Here is a 22,167-nt window from a genome sequence, read left to right as displayed (position 1 = left end):
CCAGTGATTGACTTTGACTCCCCGCCTCGTGTTGTCTCTCAAGGAAAACATTTTCCCACTAAATACCCCTATTACTGTCAACCTGTACTTGCCCCGTAATTTTTTTCCCCCCCTATTCACCTATTCATGTTATTCCTTATTTGTCACCCTGCGGGCGTTAATTTAATTTATTTTTACCCTTCCATCTCCCCTCGAAATCCCTTTTCCAACATGGCCGCGCCGTATCCACGTATACTCAGCTAGCACATGGCTTAGTCTCCTTTCTGCTCGATTTCACCTGATGAAATTGATCCTATACTCACGCCCGACAGGACCATGACGAACGGATGATGTTGCTCGAATATTGCTGTAAGTATTCTGCCCCTTACTACTGCCGCACCCCCTTAGGCCTTATCCGCTCCGATCTTACCAATCCACCGGTAAATGGGCTGTTTAATTACTTTACGAACACCCACAACGCACTAAGAGTATGTATTTCATCTTGTGCATCCCGCTAGAGTATATTTAGCCACATCCCTTTCTGGGACGCCAATGTTTGTTTGTCACTATTGTGTTCTCGACCGGCTATTTTTACACATATCCTGCCCTCTCATTTGCAGGAAACTATTCATGAGCCAGTAGCCCGAGCCGTATATATCTCTATACCCTCATCTGGTTTGCTGAACCTTCAGGGGCCTATTGAAGACGTCGATCGTTTACTTTAATGCCTTTACAACGCACGTTTGTAACAGGTGGGTTTACGCATATTTTCTCCGTATCCTGACGATCAAATAGGTGATGTTTTCATTCATGCTTTGATATTTACTCTACAGACCCCCGAACCTGATCAGATATATATACATCTCTTTTTGTAGGCCAGCAAATATTCTCCTTGGAAGCTGTAGTCCACGTCTGCTATCCAAACTTATATGATATGACCCATCTTGTGGTTATGTAAATACACCGTTCAGAAAGCATCCGATTGGTAGGTTACTCCGATTGACATACCGCTGGTCCGATCAGTCCCCCCTTAAAACTCTGTAAAAACTAATTTGTTACCTTCAACGGCCGTTGTTGCTTTCTGCCCCTCACAGATAACCTGGTCCTGAGAAGAGCTAGTGATTCGAGGAACTCCCTCTCATGATTGATGTATCCCTTAACTTAGACTATTGAGGGCACGTTCCAATCAAAACACGTAAGACCGCCCTTGTCTACCGTAATATGTGTTGTTTCTGATATTAATGCTATGAATTTACTGGTTGTGCATCACAAATTAGTCTCTTCATTATTATTTTTCTTCCTATCTTTCACCTTTCCATTATCCGCTTTTCACTAGAAATTTGTAACTGTGTTTTATGAACGATTGATTTATGTTTGTTTGGAGGTACTGTTCTAAAACTGCTCGCTTGGGGTACCGACCGGACCCTAGATAATATTTTGATAATATTATGATATCAATGTATGTACACTATTTTTGAGCTGATCCTCACTGATTATGTTTTGTATCTGATAAGTGGAATTTTTACGTAATGTGTGTTAATGATTGATATATATACATAATTCTTATATATTTTTCCTTTGATTAAACCTAGGTATCGCTCATGTCCCCCTCTACTTATTTTTCTGCGCCCTGATGAAGGTGTGACCTCTGTCTGGGTCGTACACCGAAACGCGCGTTGGCGCTTGTACTCCTGACATCTGTATCTTCCATCTGTTTGTTTTTTCATCTGGCGTTTGTACTCCTGGCACCTGTGTATTTTATTTGTTTCTCATGTGTATGATATATCTGTTCTCATTGGAATCTCACCATTCCAATTGTTTTATGATCGTTAAGTTGTGATGAATGATTGTGGGTATGTATGAGTTGAATGTTGAGTGGGACATGTTGTTATTTCTTGATATATCAATACTATGTATTGTTTTCTTCATATTATTTAATTTCACCAAATGTTTTTTATTAAACAAAAAGTACAAAAAACAGTCAATGTCACAAACTATGTAATGTGTATATATAAGCAAAAAAAAGAATCAAATAAACCAGAAATTTATATTTTCGTATCTAGTTACTATGCCTAATCTTTTGTTTTTTGTTTAACACTTTGTGCACACCAGATTGTGGTTTCAGCTCTTTACTAGTGTTGTTTGACTATGGGACCTAGGTTGTAGGCCCTTTATATATATACGAGGGCTGGATTTTGTTCTTGATTTACTTTGATCTCTATACCCCGCTGTTCCGGCCCTCTATCTGTCTGTTGGGGTCCCCCTGCGTAATTGGGTGTGCTACCTTTGAGCCATTGCATAATTGTCCTCTCAGGCTCCTTACCATCAAGACGCCCTTCCTGTTGGCAACAAAATCTTCCCGGAGGGTTAGTGAGCTTCAGACTTTGTCATCTAAGCCTCCGTGCCTAAACATCTACTCAGACAAGCTGGTTCCTAGCACAAGAGCTTCCTTTCTACTGACAGTTGTTACTCCCTTTCATGTCGGTCAGTTCATCACAGTTAATATTTTTTACGCTCCGCCACATCCCTCCTAGGAAGAGGAGCAGCTTCACCGTCTGAACCCAAAAAGAGCATTGTCGTTCTACCTTGACTGTACAAAAGAATTCCAGGTGGATGACCAACCCTTCATGGGCTATGTCTTAGCGAAGAAGGGAAAGGCCGTGCAGAAGCAGACCATCTCCTGATGGATCTTGCTCTGCATTAAAATCTGCTACACATTGCTAAAAAAAAGCAACCCTCTGAGGGCTTGCGTGCTCATTCCACCAGAGCTAAGGCTGCGACCACTGGGTTAGCATGCGGAGTTCAGGTCCTGGGCATCTGCCAGACAGCAGCGTGGTGGACTCTGCACATGTTTACCAAGCACTAATGCCTGGACACTCAAGTCCATATGGAGGGGCATTTTGCCCGTTCGGTCCTGCAGGACTTCTTAGTGTGAATTATTTTTGCAGACCCACCTCTGGGGAGGTATTGCTTTGATATCTATTCTAAGATAAGGAATCTGCGGCTAGAAGTCTATCAGATGTACAGGTTACTTACATTCAGTAACGCCTTATCCGGTAGTGACACTTTCTATTGCAGATTCCTTACTGACCTACCCATCCACCTCACTCTGCGAACTGATTTCGAGGGACAGGGCTTTCCCCTTTCAGGGCACTTGGTCCCAAACTAGTAGTCAGTGTTCTTTGTGGCTCTGTGCACCTGGCGTGGAAAGTCTCAAAAGGAAACTGACGTCCGCTATGTAGGCACCACACACGTCACTTCTGGTGCGGACGATGCCACGGATACCGAACTACGCCACCTACCGGCGTGCAGAGCTACTGCTCATGAAAAGTTCCCGGATCCAGTCTGACGCCTGGGGATAATGCAGAGGTAGGGAATCGAACATTTTTTTTTTTTTACAGTTGTTAGCACTCATCAGGCCATAGGTTTATACACCCTCTTCCCAATCATGTTACAAAAATGACAAGGAGTCATTCTCTTCAGTGTTGCAACTTCCATACCTGAATTTGGATCAACCAGAACACCTCTACCCTGTGAAACACCAAATCCTCTTAGAGTACCTTGCCAACACCACCTTGATTTCCTGCAACAGACAGATTCTGAAAACCTTTCTGTGCAGCTAGATAGTCTATCAGCTAAGGCGTTACTGAAGATCAGTAAATTGTATATTGACATTGACGAAGAAGTAGCCCACAGAAGGGCGTCAAGCTTAATGTACCAGGGCTAGGGCCCTGGTCACTGTGTTGGCACGCAGAGTTCATGGCCTGCACATTTGTCAAGAAGCCACATGGGCGTCCTTCCATACATACAAAAAGCACTACTGTCTAATGTGCCATGTTCTCCAAAAGGGGCATTTTGCCCTCTCTGTCTTACAGACCTTTATGGTTAGGGCCAATTGACAGACCCTCCTCTGAATAGGTATTGCTTTGATATCTGTTTAAAAATTGAAAAATCTGTCTCTAGATGTCTTTATCAGGAGAACAAGTTACTTACCTTCTGTAGCATTCTTTGTGGTAGAGACTCTTAACTGCAGATTCCACACTATCCTCTCTGCTCTGTGAATTGGACTGTCCACTAAAACGATCCCAACTCTAGGAATCTGCACAAAGTGGTTCAGGCTAACTTGCTATTGGGGGTTCTGCATCTGGGGGCGCGGACAGCTCGATAAGAAATTGGCATCAGTGTGCGGGAGTGGTGCCAATATTGGCTCTGCACATCACTTCAGGAGCAGAGCTGGTGCAGAGACCTGCACGGTGCCACATTGCGGCGCGCAGGGGAACTGCTGATAAGTTTCCATATCCAATATGAGGACAAGGGGAATATTCATAAGTTGAGAAATCTACAGTTAGTCTACCAGAAACTTACCTAAGGTAAGTAGCTTATTCTTCTTGGCACTGCATGTGGATGTTGCTATGTGCGTTAGTGATACTTTTTATTAGTGCTCATCTTTTATTTTGTATCTTGGGTGTGGTGGGATGGGGGTTGGGTGATGGTGGACTTATAGCCTCATACTATCAGTGGTGGAGGTAGATGAAACCTCGGAGGAAAGTATTTTCCATTCTTGAAAATCTGCCGCAAGGGAAAACCTACGTAAAAAATACCAACACACAAGAACAAGCATTTGCAATGCAATAGGTCTCGCAGTTACGCGAGTTTGAGCTATTGACATTGTAAATGACAATGCCTTTTATTCATGTTTTTGTTTTTGAAACATAAATATAAGGCATTGTCATTTACAATACCAATAGCTTAAACTCGCGTGGTAAAAAAAAAGCAATAATTTGCTAGAGTTAAAGCTATTGGCATTGTAAATGACAAAGCCTTTTATTTATGCTTTAAAACAAACATTTAAATAAAACGCATTGATATTTACAATGCCAATAGGTGAAACTCTCGCAAATGCGAGACCTATTGCATTGCAAAGGATCCACTTGTCCCCAGGTAAAAGTATTTACATTTGGCAACAATACTAAGAGCAGATTGCAGATAAGGCCCAGTGGTGACATAAGCCGGTGATGCTTTCACACTCTTACCCGATTCACAGGCTCCCTTCTGCCTCTGGAGGATGGCGGGCAGCCCTTGTTGCAGCGCCTTGCATGTCTCCACCTTCAGTTGGCACATATGGTCATAGGTTTTTCCATCGCTGCCACACACCTTGGACGTCGGCTTGCACTGGCACACGCCATTGGCCATGCGCTTCCCTGCAGGGTGCTTGCACTCAAGACTATCCCCACACAGCGGGTCCTCTTTACGGCCACAGGCCTCCCCTTCACCTGCGGCACAGACGAGACAGCAGTTGCAGCGGTTGGGCACGTATCAGCTGGGGCAGCTGGGACTTGGGCATCTGGAGACATCACATCTCAAGGAGCACTTGCTGAGGCCTATAGGGTCCGCCGCACACTGCCCTGTGATTGCGGCCACAAGTAGGCACACTAACACATTGGCATGTGCTGATTTCTGCATCGCCATTTTTTAAAACTAAATAAATAAATAGAACATTTACGAAAATGATGAAAGCAGTGCAGTTCGGCCCAACTAATAACCCTCTATTGTGCAGTTTAGTCAAAATAGTTAATAGTGTGCAGACAAACTCACATGCACTCTGAGGCCTGAGGAAGGAACAAATGTGTGCCCAGCTGCAAAAGCAGCTGCCCGAATTACAGGATATACTTTTGTTAGGAGCAGAGGTAGTCTGTGGAGGATGAAACGAGGGGTTTCGAGTGCAGGGCCACTAATGCAGGGGAACGTACGGCCTTTAAAGGGAGAAAGATTCTGTGGGGTTGGGGATCGGTGTGCACAGCAGCCTGTGGTTGATAAGGAAAGAGCTGGTATCAGATCTACATCCACCAATGCAGAGGAACCGAAGGCCTATAAGGGGGAGGAATTGGGGGGTATGTGGTTTATACCCCAATGCAAAGGATTGAATTAAATTGATAAATGTGGGCGGGACGGGTACAAATCAATCGATGCAAAGTAACGTCTAGGCTTGAAAGGGAGAAAATGGGCGGGGGGGTCGGAACCATGAACATAGGTCAATAAACGAAGAAAGGGGCGGGTTCTGACACCGCGATGTAAAGAAACCAGTGATTCACAGCCACCCATGCAAAGAAACGTGTGGCTTGTGATGGGAGAGGGGCGAGTTTCTGGTTCAAACCTGGATGCAAAGAAGGGGTTTCGGGTCCACATCCCCCGAAGCACCAGATCCCGTAGATGATGGTGCAAACTTTACTCTAACGGGCTCAGCCAGATGTGCACCTCCTGGCTTGCTGGGAAACAACACCACCTAAACCACAATGACACAAAATAAACCATGCGACAATTATTCACCAAGGAGAGAAGGCTTGCTGTAGCCCAGAGGCAGGTAAACCTCTTCAGTAGTGCTGCCAAACACGCGCCTCGCGGGAGGAGTGCGAAAAGTCTGCTGGGACCGCGGCGACACTCGAAAGCAAAGACAGCACAGGAACAAAGCTTGCGGCGAGAAAACACGTCCAAACGCAAAGAGTGCCCGATAAGCTATCTCGCTGGCTCAATGCACCAGATGCAGAGATAACCTCACCCAGGCGCAACTGACAATACCAGCGCAGCCGACCTAGCCCGCCATCTTCTATGGTCAATGAAACCCGTACCACTGCAGTGCTGTTATGGTGTATTAAGAGCTTTGGTGATTGGTGGCTGTCCACGTTTCCAGTTGTAAGTGGAAAGATAGCCCAGCCAACAAACAAAAGACAATGATGCACCGTAGTGTACTTCTCTCTCGCGCCAGGCTGTTTTATAAGAGTTTATCGTTTGGATTTAGCATGTCTTGGGGTCACATAACCCCGTTTCCAGTTGTAAGTACAAAGATAGCCCAAAGGCCAAGAAACAAAAGATATTGAGGGCTGGAATGTGCTCGCATCCCCCTCCCCTGAGCCGGGCTGTTATCTGGAGGCCAGGCTGCAGTGGCATGAACAGGCGTTAGAAGCCTGACTGGCTGGGGTAGTCAAGTGTGAAAATACTGAGCGCTGTTCCCCAAACAAGCCCGGCGGAGCATGGCGTGCGCCCTTGGCGGGAGAGCGCATTCCAGGCGGGGGAGCGGACCCTCATTACTGAAAGTTTGACCTATTGGCGTTGCAAATAATGATGCAACGCCAATAGCTCAAACTTTCAGTAATGCAAGACCTATTACATTGCAAATGCTTGTTGAATCGGGGGACGGCAAGGTTTCTGCCGGCAGCAGACCAGAGCGCTCTCGAGAGGTATAGGGTTTAAAGTAGTGAGTTAACCCAGTAGGACCCTGGCCATGCAGGGACTTGAAAGCTGTACACAAGGTTTTGAACTGAATTCGTGTTACAATTTACATTTTCAAATCGTCTGCCCAGTACAGGAAGAGGCTTCCGTGGTCCCCACTGCTTGTTGAAAGAGATGGAGGGGGAAGAAAAGGAGCGAGAGGAGGGACACGGTAAGAGAGAGAGAGAGACACTGTGTGTGAGAGGAGGGAGACAGAGCGAGAGAAGGAGAGGAAGCATCTTTGTGAGAGATGTGGAGAGGAGGAAACAGCGATGAGGAGAGAAAGTGTGTGTGAGACAGGGATTGGGAGACAGGACAGCAGGGAGTGTGTATGTGTGAGGGAACTTATTGCAGGCAGGCACGTGCGTTTCCACATCATGAGCTGGAGCTGTGCGTTCATGAGGGGGTGCAGAATCAAGTCATGTTGCAGAGCTGGTTGAATTCAGCGGCCTTGGAGAGCTAATTATGTAACACGTTATGCAAGCACATGCGCTGTTGTGGAACATTCTGTGGCATTACTTCTCAGAAAGATATATTCACGCTCATCAGAGACCACACGAAACGCTTTTTAGTATAATGTAGAAAAACCGCTCTCCAAACAAAATTTAACTCTTAAGATGAAAATGTCAACTATGTCTCAAGCTCCGCCCCCTTGTTTTGTGTGTGGAACTGGCAGACGGATTTTGTAAAGACGCCTTGTGATTTCTAACGTGAGGGTGCGGCAGACAGCTTTAAGAAGACATCCTCTTTACAGAATAGGAGGGAGATGAAAGGAAAACAAGAAAAAAACAAGCCCGGTAAGAAGACATCCTCTTTACAGAATAGGAGGGAAATGAAAGGAAAACAAGAAAAAAACAAGCCCGGCGGAGCGTGGCACGCGCGCGCGCTTGGCGGGGGAGCGCATTCCAGGCGTGGGAGCGGACCCTTTGAAGTGCTCCCAAAAGCGGAGTGCATGGCGGCACGATGCGCGTGATTGTGCGCGTGCTAGCCATGCAATCCGCTTTTGGGAGCACTTTGAAAAGCCCCTTTACAATAGTCTCGCTTTGCGATCGCTTACGCGATAGCAAGGCAAGACCTAAAAATAAATATCCAAAAACGGGATTCCACTGTGTGAAGATCACCGAAGTGGGCAAAAATTACCACCTCGCTCGAGAAAATACCACTTTGGTGGGAACTGGATACGTTTTTACTAGTTGAAGGACCCACAGTCCTGCGCACAAATTTAACCACACAATTTAAAACAAAGAAGTTTGTAAATTAGCTCCTGGGATTGAACGCCTGATGAGGACGTCTGTTTATTAAATAAATGCAGGTCACTTGCTCATTTCACCAGGACAAATGAGCTGTGTATTCTCCCTTTTCATAATCGATGTTTCTACTAGTTAAATTGTGCTCCTGTTTTTAACTAAGGTTCGTCTTTGCTCGGATTCACACCAGTGCACATCCCCCTTGGCTTCATGTTGAGCCTTTTCTCTGCTTCCATGGGGTGCTTTGCCCTCTGACCCTCGTGTAAAGGGATATTACGTTCAGTACATGTATTCCGTTCGTGTCAGTTGTGGAACGAGTGTGTAACCAGGAGACTGAACCATAGAATACATCCGGCCCCTCGTGGGGTGCGATTGCATTGGACACGTTAGTTTTCGTTAAATACCTGTTCTACGTTGAACTTCTTTACGAACAGTTGGTGCCTGGAGTGTCACCCAAATGTGCTTGTTTTCAGCGTGGGCAAAGAATCCTGCTGTGGTACTGTACTTACTAGACATTTCTAACTTCCGATTCATTTGTGGTAGGCGTTATTTTAAGAATATGTTCTGTGCACAATTGTGTGTGCGTCTCCGTCAGTCAACACTCATTGTGGTAACTGAAAAATGCCGATGTCAGTTCAGTAAACTTCTCGAAGTAGTGCATTGTACTACTCTGTGTACAGTGCGCCACCACATCAGGAAAGATGACTTTTAGGCAGCTGTCAAGTTAACTATCGCCGTGTTTGAGTTGTGTAGGCTCCAAAGCAAGAGTTTTTTTATTCTTATCGCTCACTGTTATAGATTGTATTCTGTTTTACCGGCTCCCTCAGTACAATAATCTGTTGTTGTACATGTCACATCGCAAACAGTTAATGGTTCTCGTGTCTGCTCCTCTTGCGCATGTTTTCATTCGTGAGCATAGTTGTAATTAAGTCGAAAGTATATTTATGATGCGTGTGTATTCATATGCAGATTTCAATGATATGTTCTGGTCATCACACGACACATATTCACTTCACACACAGGCCACACTCCAACTCATCATGCTTCCAACCAAGCACACCTAGGTGTAGCGTCCGACCCATCAACTAATGTGCTTCACTGGCTCGTGACAGGCATCAAGCGATACATAAATCATAGTATAACAGAGTGTCTGAGGTACGTTGTTGCTTTCCTTTATTCCTAAAGATACTTTGAGAGGTGCACACATTGAGAGTTTGTTCATTAGCTGCTGACCTGTGATGCAGTTTTATTGTTGTATGTTACTCAAATACAGTTGTGATGTGTAGTCACGCACTCTTTAGGGGTCTATTCAGGAGGCTATGAGCCCTGATGATTGTGGTACTTTTTAGGTCTCGTCTGAGACAGCGCTTTAGCGCTGCTCTGGCGAGACTTATAGTAAGCGAGTTTTGGAAGTGCAAACAGTGGCTTTTCAGGCCTCCAAATACAGTGCATGTGTGCCCTCCGGGCGCGCGCACCATTTGGAGGCCTGAAAGCACTCGTTTGCTTTCACTTTCGCGGCCCCTTTTGATGTCCTCAGTGAGCCGTGCGGCCACTGAGGACATCAAAGTGCACACCATTTGCCACCCCCTTCCTGCTTGTTATTGTTTCCTTTGATCCCTATCTTTCCCTTTCTCAATCTCACCCTCTCCCTGCCTTTTACATCTGCGGCCGCACCACTGTGCCCACCCCACTCCCCCCTCCCACTCCCTCCTCGTCAACTTCAGTGCGCGCTTGTTATAACTTTAATATCAGCCAGCTTTCCTTTAAAACTGTAAACTATGACGACGCACTAATGGGTTTAGCGATAGTCGTTTCAGGCCATGTTCGTGAAGGACGAAGGCTAACGTGATATATTAACGTGTGCACATAACATATACCCCTATTTTCTGCGGACATGAAATTCACGTCGTATTGTTGCAGGCTGTGGGGCAGAAGAGATCATTCACGCAAGTTTTTCGATTTTTATTCTCCTGTAATATGTTTGAATTAGGGGAATCCGTCCGTCTAGGGTTGTACTTCTGAATATCTAGCTCTACAAAATTCAGCACTACGGTAAAGCCTGCGAAAAGTCGGTCCTACTTATTGTATCTGTACATCTTCCACGCGAGTCTATCTGTATTCCATGGCAGATTCTGGAGCTGTTCCTATACATATACAGATACTAACATATGTGCACAACGTTCCACCTTGCAGAGAGCCAGATATACAGTTCACGACTAGTGCTTAATAAATAACGTGTAGGCAGAGCGACTCCAATTACGAAATTCTGCGGCCGTGCATTTTACGCACAATTATGGATTTGCCACATTTGCCGCATAAGCTGTTGCATTATTTGGAGACTTTTAAAAAAAAAACCTCACAGATCAAGTGTTTCGAAAGAAGTGGTTGCACGTGTTGCAGGAAAGGGGAAGGCCCTTAGCATAGATTGACTGGTCAACTTTCTGTTGCTAATTAGTGTATTTTGCTTGCTGAGCTGGTAATAATGAGGCGAAACGTTTGCCCAGTCAGTGTTAACATATGTAAATATTAGGGGTGGGCGTAGTTCGCGAAGTAGCACTTCGCGAAGCTACGCAAAGTGAAGTTCGCACTACGCGAGCTACGCGTAGCACTTCGCGAACTGCGAAGTAACATGTTCGCACTGTGCAAGATGTTGTTTTCAATGATTGCACAGTGCGGACAAGCAACCGGCACTGTGCAATCATTGAAAATGGCATCTTGCACAGTGCGAGCTGTAGTTTTCTGCTGCTCGAGTAGATTTTTACTCGAGCTGCAGCTTTCTCAACGCGAACTGGTAGTTTCTCATCGCGAGCGGTCGCGAGCATACGCGACCCCTCGCAATGAGAAACCTGACCTTCTCGCGTTGGGAATCTCGCCGGGAGGTTTATTTTCCATGCTCGCGATCGCGAACAAGGAAAAAGTCTCGCCAGGATGTCATTTTGCTTGCTCGCGGTCGCCAACTTGACGTTGAGGACCGCGAGCAAGCAAAAAATGACCGCAGCACTACGCAACACTACGCTACGCGTGTTCGCACTGTGCTACGTGCAGTTCGCGTAGCGCGAAGTAGCGCGAACTTCGCAAACTACGCGAGCGTAGCGTAGTGCTTCGCCCAGGCCTAGTAAATATGAAAAAATAACGAAGTAATACTATCACAAAAAATGCTGCACTACTCTGTCTTTTCTTGAGGCATAATTTAGTCAACACTGTCACGCAACTGGGTCCTCCCCGGTCACATAATTCCAGGGGTCTGGCATATAGGTGATATTCAGGAACTCTCTCCACATAACAGCCCAGTCTGCCCCACAGTTCCTTTCCACTTTCAGGACTTCCAGCTGCAGTACTAACCCTCCCCCAAAGGATACGTGTGGGAAATTCACAAATAGCAGCAGGCAGATATATCACTCGCAGGGGCAGGCTCCAAGGATAGCTGACACAGAACCCTTCTCAGACAGCCCGGCATAATGCACAATATGTAGAGCGGGCAGTATCAGGCAGTGGAGTACCACATTTAGAAAGCCAACTACAGATAAAGCGGTTTTGTTGTGAGAGATGGACCAAGCCCGCAGATTCATCCAAACAAAGCACGTCATTTAAACTCAGTCAGTGTGCAAGGCAGTTCGCAATCATGTCTGCGGAGAATATACAGTGTGTGGTTGGTTGCAGCTTGTGAAATACAGGGCCACTTTTTTTTTTATTAAAAGAAAACATTCTAACTCAGGGTCTAACTTTTTTATCCAGAAAATGTTATCTCTTTTAAAGAAAGTGTCACTTGGTAAAAGTACCCAGCGTTTCTGGATGTCCTTCAGGAGGAAGGAATTTATCGCATTAGCAACATCAATACAAGAGTGCTTTATGTTTTTCATTTTTTTAAGAGGCTTCTGAAAACCAGCATTGGCAAAGCCAACAGGCTGTCAACCATTCGCCAAAGCTTATTTCGTTCATCAACATTTTTTTTTTTTTAACAGACATACAAGAGGCCCGGTGTGCTGGGAATCTGCTGGTATATTTACATGTAAAGGCACACACTGCAAGATACATCGCTAGCGGGCAGCGGAGTTGGCCTAACGGCTAGGGCTGTCCACCAAGAATCTGGGGAACTGGGTTCGAGACTCTGCAATGACGCTGAACATCCTGTGATTTTGGGCAAATCACTTAATCTCCCAGGACCTAACATATATGAATGTGTCCTCATGTAATGCAACTGGTGCTATGTAAAGCGCTCTGATACCCGATTCTGGCCAAGTTTGTGCTATAAAAACTCTGTATAAAATAAACAAGCATTGGCGTAGCCAATAGGTTTTACCTTGGGGACCTTATAAGTGTTTAGCCATGCAACAGTTGGTGTTGTTGCACTAAGGATAATGTGCTGCATATCTAAATACTTATAAGGTCCCAAAAGCGAGACCTATTGGCTATGCCAATGCTTGTAGTAAGCGAGTTTTGGAAGTGCAAACAGTGGCTTTTCAGGCCTCCAAATACAGTGCATGTGCGTCGGCCGGGCGCGCACACCATTTGGAGGCCTGAAAGCACTCGTTTGCTTTCACTTTCGCGGGCTGCACGGCCGCTTTGATGTGATCGCGATCGCGATTACTTTCACACACGCACATACACAGCTGTGCCACTGCACCTGCTGCACCTTCTCTTTCCAGACTTCACAGAATACGTTTTTCTGGGTTTTTTGGGTGTCCCTTATTGGATAGCATTATTTATTGCAAAGCATGGAGTCCTTATTTCCCTCTGCATTTGGACTGTTTACAATTTCATTTAGCTGTGTGTTGTAATGAGAATGTGCACATCTCATGTCAAAGACCAATTATACTCGTAAACTCAATCCATGTTTCTCTTTATCGAACAGCGACAAACCTTTCTGGACGACTCAACTCAAAGTTATGCTTTACTGTAGGATTACGATATCATGAAAATCATATTTTAGTTGATGTTTTATTGATCTAATTATTAATAAAAAATACTAATTATTATTTACTCTGTTGTGGTATATATTAGGCATGGTTAAAATGCTGTTACGAGACGCAATTTTGCGGTACGATATTAGCACAAAATTTCAGAAATTAAATTATTTCACCATGCTGCGTATTTATGCACGTGCTCAAAGGCAGCATGCAGACGACCAGAACACGAGTGGCTGCTTCTTTCCAGGAGATTTTTTTTCAGCTCAAACGTGTCCTCTGAACTAACACATCTTGCGCTCAAGTATACTGCCAAATGCTAGTTTTATATTTCTCATAATTCTGTGTAATTTCGTCTAACATTTCAAACATTTCACGTACTTATGCATATGCAAATAATGCGAATTTTGGACACTCCCTATAACAAGCATTTGCAATGCAATAGGTCTCGCATTTACGCGAGTTTGAGATATTGACATTGCAAATGACAATGCCTTTTATTTTTGTTTTTAAAACCTAAATAAAAGGCATTGTCATTTACAATGCTAATAGCTTAAACTCATTTAAATACGAGACCTATTGCATTGCAAATGCTTGTTAGGCCTGGGGTTTGAAAGCACACCAGACCCACTGGTAACAATCTAGATATTATGTATGGTCTGTGGGTCCACCCTTATCAACTATTTTCTTTTTACGACCAGCCATTGGCCTGAGACTGTCATTCTCATTGGCCTGAGACTGTCGTTCTCGTCTTAATCAAGTGGATTATTATTGATCTCTCACCTAATGTTATTGGTGCTTTTGAGTGTATCCCTCCTGCAGCCACTCGCATCCTTAAATAAAACTACATGTGGGACTACTTTAGAAATGTAGCCCTCCGTTTACTCTTGCTGGCTTCCTCCTAATAATAAATAAAAATTCCTTTACCGGGACTGAATTTGATACAGGAACATAGTAAAATAGCTCGATAAAATGAGAGGCAGAATCCGTGGTATTAGAGGTTCGGAATGGGCTTTATTCCAATAATCGATTATAATCGGTTGCTCCCAATGTTCCGTCACCACGAAGGTTCAGGAAGTGAAGCACACCCTTTATTGACAAGAAGTAACTTTTATAGTACATACATTATAATGAAGTGAATACAGTAGGCGTAACAATTGATAAGGAAATTGACGTTTGGTCTGCGTAACCGAAAATGGGTGTAATAATGGGTGAAAAGGAACATGATTGGTTATGATGTCATACATAGGTGGATCTATAAGATAATACTTGGCCTAAATGCGCGCGCAGCAGTATGACGTGCAATTGACGTGTAACTAGGGGGTGAAGGGGACTTGACATTTAGCTCTACATGTGGAGACAAGAAGTCTGGGGGGTCAAGTCAACCTAATCCCAAATCATATCTAGCATCCTATGTTTAAAGAACTATGTTATCCATAAAAGAGGGACTCTCGGACAGAATCTATTCTATACTGACTGTGTGTGCGTGTACAAGCGTCTAGGTGTCTACACTAAACACGAGGGGGTAGGAATATTCCATGGTAACAGGGCTATGAATCACTTGCATGAAGACAGAGAAGTTGGGCCTTTTTGCTTGGTAACTGGAAGAATGTTTACCTAAACTACTAGGCAGGAATGCATCGGCTGAGGGGGAAGCAGATAATTCGAAGGTGAAATACAGTTCTTGGCAGAGAATAGGCTGATGTCAGGCTTCGTGAGCCGCGCAGAGAATGAGACAAAGTTCATGGTCACAGATGCAGGCTCAGACTGGAGCTTTCAGAGGCAGAAGGCAAGAAGAGTTTGATGACAGAATCAGGGCCTACTTGCCTGGACTGTAAAATGGCATAAGTGAACCATATAAGGCCGGTGGCTTTTCATACTTAGGAATGGAATATCCGGCCTATTCATGGCGGATCTGACAAAGGACATGTCGACGGTGGACGCACATGTATTTGCGTCTTCATAACTGGAACTGGAGGGAACATACATGTACTTGTAACATGCACATAGAACCGTTGGGTTCCAAGATAGGGGACATAACTGACCAGAAAAATCCATATTTCCACATTCCCTCCTTGTCCCCTACTTGCCCTTCAAGAGATATCAATCTTCATCAATCCATTGATCTGTTCATATAGCATCATTTGTTCTTCTTTCTTCTTCCGGGATCTTGAATGAAAATCTTGATGTGGAATGCACGATGTGGCACACAGACCACAAATCGCTGGTCCACATTGTAGACATAGACAGCAACTGAATAGTATGAGAAGGCCAATACCTAGGAAGGATAAAACTCTCCATCCCCAGGCTGATACCGCATTCCAAAACCAACTGGACCAAGTCCAAGTGCCTGGGTTCTGGTGTATCTGGCTTACAATCTTATGAAGGCGAGTGATGGCTTTATATACAGATGGCGAATTTTCTGGTATGAATACGCAGCAGCTTGATCCGATGACCCTACAGGCTCCGCCCCTATCAGCCAGGATGACGTCAAGGACAAGACGATTTTGAAGCACAACAATCCGCATAGCAGACTGCTCTTCTGTTAAATTGCCTAAGGCGGAAATAGTTTCATTCACTACTGCTTCAAGGGTTCTAGTTAATCTACGTATCAGCTTACTATTGGTAACTGTACCTATATAGGGAAAGATGCCTTTATTGAAATCTACATACTTGTCCCATGCCGTCTCAGTATAATCGACAATTGGGAGATCTCTCCGCTCTCTATTGTGTACTAAATGAATATTCCTATAATAATCAGGAGGAGCTAGGAAAACAGGTGGCAAAAGGAATGCAATGTAGCAGGTACCATCCCAATCTAGGGGTAGACGCATATATGTCGTCTGACCACATATAAAGTAGGAGTGGCGGGAAGCTCTAAATGAAGATTTTCCTTGATCACTGAATTCTACTATAGTAGTGCATTTACTATGGCCCATATGTATGGAACCAACCTTTCTTACACACAATTCACCCTTCGCTGGGAATACTGACATGGTGGGTAAGACTAGCTCAACTTCGGATACGACATTTAGAATCATGAGATTAGGTGTAAAATTACCTAATCCATACACTTCATTTTCTAGATCAGTTCCTGTTCTTTTGGGGCGACCCTCTTTGTCAGGGTAGCAGACTTTGAGTAAAACTAGGTTCAGGTTTCCCCATATCCAATGATCTTGGTAAACTGCTGTGTCTGAGTCTATGGAATTGATTAAACTGAACCATGCTCCACAGGAGCCATTGTGTGTAAATGGGTGTGGGAAGAATGGCAGGACTCCTTCATAATTCTGATAGGGAGGGAGTCGGCCACACACCCAACAATTAGTAGCATTACTAGTCTGATGGGAATGATGTAACATACTGATGAAAGTGTTATTGCGCAGCGCAAGTCTATAGGACAATTCATGCGGGGGTAAGTCACTAAAAGAATGTTCTGCAATAACATTGTGAACATTTCTGGCAATAGGGTAATATATGTGCAACAACATACTGGTAATAATTATTAAAAGACTTAAGGAAAACAAAATTAATAATGTCACTATGCAGTGGCTACGCAGTGATTTACAATACGCCTGTCGTTTCAACATTTTTCGGGTATTTTCTCTACTCAGGTCCAAGGGATACATGTCAGAGACAATTCAACCGCTTCACCTTGGAGAGGACTTAAACAATCAAATTGCTCGACTTGGTGGGCCTAAGCTTTAGTTTGTAATTTTCAGATTTGTTCGGTTCAACAAAAGGGAGTTTTGTATCAGTCTGTGAGGGAGTGCAGGGCACAATGTCTATATCCGAGGATAGTCCATGAAATTTCTTGATGTGGCTTGAATGAATCCAGCCCTTGCGGCCCTCGATCTTCACGGCTGTTCTTGTGGTCAACAGAACCAACTTGGGTGTCTTCCACCTGGGCTCCAGCTGAGTCTTTCGGTCGAAATTCCTCACAAAGACAAGATTACCCGGAACAACGTCATGGGGTTTCACCTCAGTGTTGTCGGGAAAGGCTGCAGCTACCTGTGAACGAGAAGATTGTAGTGCAGACATCAAGGAAGCCAGGTAATCTGTCAGCATATTACAGTCAATATCAGTTATTTTGCGTGGTATAGGCGTCCCCCACATATTCGGTGGTCTACCGAAGATCACCTCATACGGGGATAGCCCTGTTCGAGAGTGTGCTACCATTCTCATGTAAAAGAGTGCAACGGGTAACGCTACTACCCAGTCGATACCTTTTTCTCTGCATATTTTGGACATTCTGATTTTCAGTATCTGGTTATGTCTTTCTACGAGACCTGCTGCCTCGGGGTGTCGGACACAGTGGAATTTCCACTGATAACCTAACAGAAGTGAAACGTGTTTCATTAATTCGGATGAGAACGGCTGGCCGTTATCTGAGTAGACAACACGTGGTAAACCGTATCGTGGGAAGAATTCTCGAACCAACTGTTTGGCAGTAGTCGGGGCAGTGTAATCTGAAACCGGGTATGCCTCCGTCCAACGGGACAGAGCACAAACAACTACGAGAACATATTTGAATCCTCGACATCGTTCCATCTGGATATAATCCATCTGGAGTACTTCAAAAGGATGATTAGGGGTATGAAATCCACCCTGTTCTACGGGAATGCTTTTACCTGGGTTAAACTGACAACAGATCATACAGGTACGGACCTTTTGTTTTGCTGCTGCTCGTAAATGTTTATTGAACCAAATGTGTTGAATGCTGTCCAGCATAGCTTTTTCTCCTAGATGTGCTGGACTATGTATAGTGTTAATTATAACTTGGACCATTGAATCAGGAAGGAACCATACAGACTTTTCCTTCATCATCCATCCTTGGTCCGTTTGGACCCCTCCTAATTCAGTCCATTTCTTTATTTCGTCTGGTGTAGCATGTGTCTGTATGTCAATTACGTCAAGAGTAGGATCTTTAACTGTCATACAATGTGTCGGCATCGGGACTATTGTCTTTGTCATGTCGGGAGTTTGAGTTTGAGCAGTCTGTTTAGCCGTTCTGTCGGCTAGATCATTGCCTTGGGAAATGATATCAGTAACTTTCGTATGAGCTTTACATTTCATAATTGATATTGCAGTAGGTAGATGTATTGCATCTAATAAGGCATGAATGAGGGGTCCGTGCTGAATGTGGGCACCGTGGGAAGTTAAATAACCTCTCTCTCGCCACAGCACGCCGAAGTCATGTACAACTCCGAATGCATAACGTGAATCAGTGTATATGTTGACTTTTTTATTCGTGGCTTGAATACAGGCTTGTGTCAGAGCGATGAGCTCTGCGGCTTGAGCTGACAAAGTATTTATACGATTAGTTTCAATGACTTCAGTATCTGTTGTGACTGCATAAGCGGCCACTAACTCTCCTGTACTTGTTCTCATGCTTGAACCATCTACATACAATGTCAAGTCTGGGTCTGACAATGGAACATCGGTCAAGTCTTGTCTGGGTTTTGTCGTTACAGTAATAACTTCAATACAGTCATGGGCTAGTGGGTCTGTTCCGGTTACTGGCAAAAGTGTGGCAGGATTCAATGTGTTACAGCGTCTGATTTCTATATGTGGCTGAAACAATGTAAGCTCGTATCCTGTAAGTCGCGCTATAGTCAAGTGTTGTGTTTGCGTTCTATTTACAAGAACCTCTACTGCGTGCGGTACTTGAACTGTCAATGGATGTCCTAACACTATGGCATCGCTTTGTCTGATTGCTAAAGCTGTCGCTGCCACTGATTTCAGACATGCAGGCAAAGCCTGAGCTACGGGATCTAATGTACTAGAGAAATAGGCACATGGTTTGTGTGCTCCTGCTTGATCCTGTGTGAGTACTGACAAAGCAGTACCTTCGCGTTCTGTAACAAAGAGTGTAAACTGTTTTCTGTAACATGGCGTTGCTAAAACAGGTGCTTGACATAAAGCTTTCTTTAGGCTTTCAAAAGCTTGTGTATGTTCTTGAGTCCAAGGGAGAACAGTCGGTGTGGCTGCCTCCTGTGTTGTCAATTGAATGAGTGGTTTTGCTAGAAATGCATACTGAGGGATCCACTGTCTACAATATGAAGTGAGGCCTATGAAAGCCCGTACCTCCTTTTGTGTCTTGGGTATTGACATGTTAGCTATCAACTGAATGCGGTCGGGTGTAAGCTGCCTTCCCTCCTTGTCCAGCGAGTGTCCAAGATAAACAACTCGCTGGACACAGAATTGCAGCTTAGAAGGGGACACCTTGTGCCCTTTTTCGGCTAGAAATTGTAAAACTGTCAGTGATGCTTTTTCACATTCAGGTTCGCTTCGGGCGGTGATCAGTAGATCATCGACGTATTGAAGCAGAGCAGTGTTAACTGGCATGTGGATACTGTCTAGTTCTCGTTTCAGTGCTTGGCTATAGATGCTGGGGCTTTCTGTAAATCCTTGAGGTGCGCGTGAGAATTTAAAGCTACGTCCATTTAAACTAAATCCGAACAAATATTGGCTTTCCGGATCTATTGGGACGCTGAAAAAGGCATTTTTGAGATCAATTACAGTAAAGAATGTTGCTTCGGAATCAATAGCTGTCAGTAATGACGAGATATCTGGGACCACAGGGAATTGTGGCACAATGCATTTGTTTAACTCGCGCAGATCAATAACCAATCGATATACTGGCGGCGCTGTAGGATCTGTTCGTTTAAGAATCGGTATTATCGGTGAATTACATATATTGGAGTCTGTTTCCACAACTACTCCTTGGGCAATGAGCTCGTCAATGATTTGTAGTAAAGCCACTACAGCATCTGGTGGTAACTTGTATTGTCGCATTCGTGGTAGCACCACTCCTGCCTTTAATGTGACTCGATATGGTGTAATATTCATGCATCCAACATCAGTAGGGCCTTGTGCCCATAGATGTGTAGGTAAAGTCTGCAGTCGGGGATCCATGTCTCTAGATACATAGTGACCTTTAAAATCACGTAAAAACAACCTTACTCCTTCCGGAGAACAACATATTATGGCTCCTAGGGCTTTCAACGTTTTTATTCCTAACAAGTTTTCTGGACATGATTTAGTAAGCAATAGATCTGTAGTTCGGGTCAGAGGTCCTATCGTAAGTGGAAGAGGCTGTGATACTTCATTAACAATAGGTTTTCCTGAAAAACCAAGGGAAATATTCTGAGAGCCTGAGAGGGGTGCCCCTGGAACTTCACTACGTTTTATAGTTGTTCGACTTGCCCCTGTATCGAGTAAAAATTTTCTATCTTGACCTAATAATTCACTATGTACATAAGGTCCTTCTTGATCTACAGGAATCTCGATAAGGGGTAAGTCAACTTCCCTCTCTAGGCTAGTTCATGCGTAACGCTGATACTCGGGATATTCATACTGTGCGGTCTGATACATTTGTCGTGTTGTTGTCTGTGTGGCAGCAACAGGCAACGGTGGTGCAGCTGGCACAAACTGTATTGGCTGTTGTGCGGCTGGCATGGCCTGGGCATGCTGCGTAGCTCCTTGTTCGTTCTGATCTTGTCTTAGTGGCCGTGATCTTTCCTGTGTTTTACCTATGGCGATATTATGTTTTAGCACTGGACAATCGTGTACGTAATGACCTGGCTTTTTACAATAGTTGCATGTCCCTTTTACAGGTCCTGCTGAATCGGAATGTGTCATACCCTTTTTATGTCCTTCAGCTGGAACTGTCTGGGAGACTAGCATTTTCATTTTTGTGTCTTTCATGCGTCTGTGTTCATGTTCTTGTTCCTCTCTAATTCTATTGTGGTGGTACTGTAACATTTGTAACATTTGTGTTGGAGTGTTACCTTGCCAGGTACTCTCGAATTTTAATACTCTATTCTTTACTGGGGGCAGGGCATTTTCCACTAATTTTGTTACAAACAGATGTGGGTATGATTCGCTACTTGCTTTTATGCCACTATTTATACCAAAACATTTCTCGAATCGGGCATAGTAATCGCTAGTGTCTTCATCTTGCTTCTGTTTACAGGCTGAAATTGTACCCCAATCTTCCTTTTTCGTAGTTAATAAACGTGGCAGTACCTGTACTAGTAGACCGGGTAGTGCTTTAGTTTTGTCCCCAAGCCCCGAACCTGGACCTCGGGCCCTTTCTTCTGCTTCTAATGCTGACCATTCTATCTTTTGGTCACCTACCTCCCACTCTTTTTCCTTGAGTTTCTCATAAATGCCAGCAGGCATCAACACCTTTAATATTGTCATAATGTCGGGGTAGGTATACTCTCCCATGAGTAACATGTCCTTAATTTCTCGGTGAAAACCCGCTGGGTCTTTGTCATGACTGGGTACCACTTTCTTCATTTCTAACAATTCTATTTTCGATATGGGCGTATATACAAATACGCGTTTAAACTGATTGTCCTCACCTTTTATTGGGTGTACTTCTCGTAAGGGATTCTGTCTATCCAGGTGATACGTAGTTCTTTCCTTGACAGGCAATGAGACATGCTCTGAGCATACAAAAAGAATATACTGCTTTCTTGATACTAGAATTTCTTTAATTAATTTAGTACCTGGACCTCTCCATTTATTCATAAGCAATTCAGTCAGTATGTCAGGTAAGGGACCAGGGTCCGAATGCTGACTCCGATATAGTACAATGAGTTGTTGAATCATATAAATCCCAGCTAACCTCTGTTCATCTGGGGTAAGATTCAAAAATGTGCGTACTACTGTCTCATCACTATATTTTCCGGGACTGTCCACCCAATGGACAGCTGCCCTTGCTAAATCTTGTTCATCCATAGAATCGAGAAAATGATAACCCC

General features: G+C 44.3%; 1 protein-coding gene and 1 long non-coding RNA gene across 3 annotated transcripts in view; both read left to right on the top strand.

The window, feature by feature from the left end:
• Window positions 1-22,167, top strand: part of WASL (WASP like actin nucleation promoting factor) — a 321,008-nt gene that overhangs the window by 157,875 nt on the left and 140,966 nt on the right. The gene's annotated exons all lie outside the window — the stretch shown is intronic.
• LOC146856156 (uncharacterized) lies at window positions 299-938 on the top strand. Its single transcript, XR_014981442.1, has 3 exons — window positions 299-348; window positions 600-731; window positions 855-938. It is a non-coding gene; the product is annotated as an uncharacterized LOC146856156 (long non-coding RNA).

The sequence above is a fragment of the Triturus cristatus genome, chromosome 4_1 (genome assembly GCF_964204655.1).
Source record: "Triturus cristatus chromosome 4_1, aTriCri1.1, whole genome shotgun sequence".
NCBI classification, from domain to species: domain Eukaryota; kingdom Metazoa; phylum Chordata; class Amphibia; order Caudata; family Salamandridae; genus Triturus; species Triturus cristatus.
Note: the sequence above shows the minus strand (reverse complement) of the source record. Positions and strands in the feature narration are given on the sequence as shown.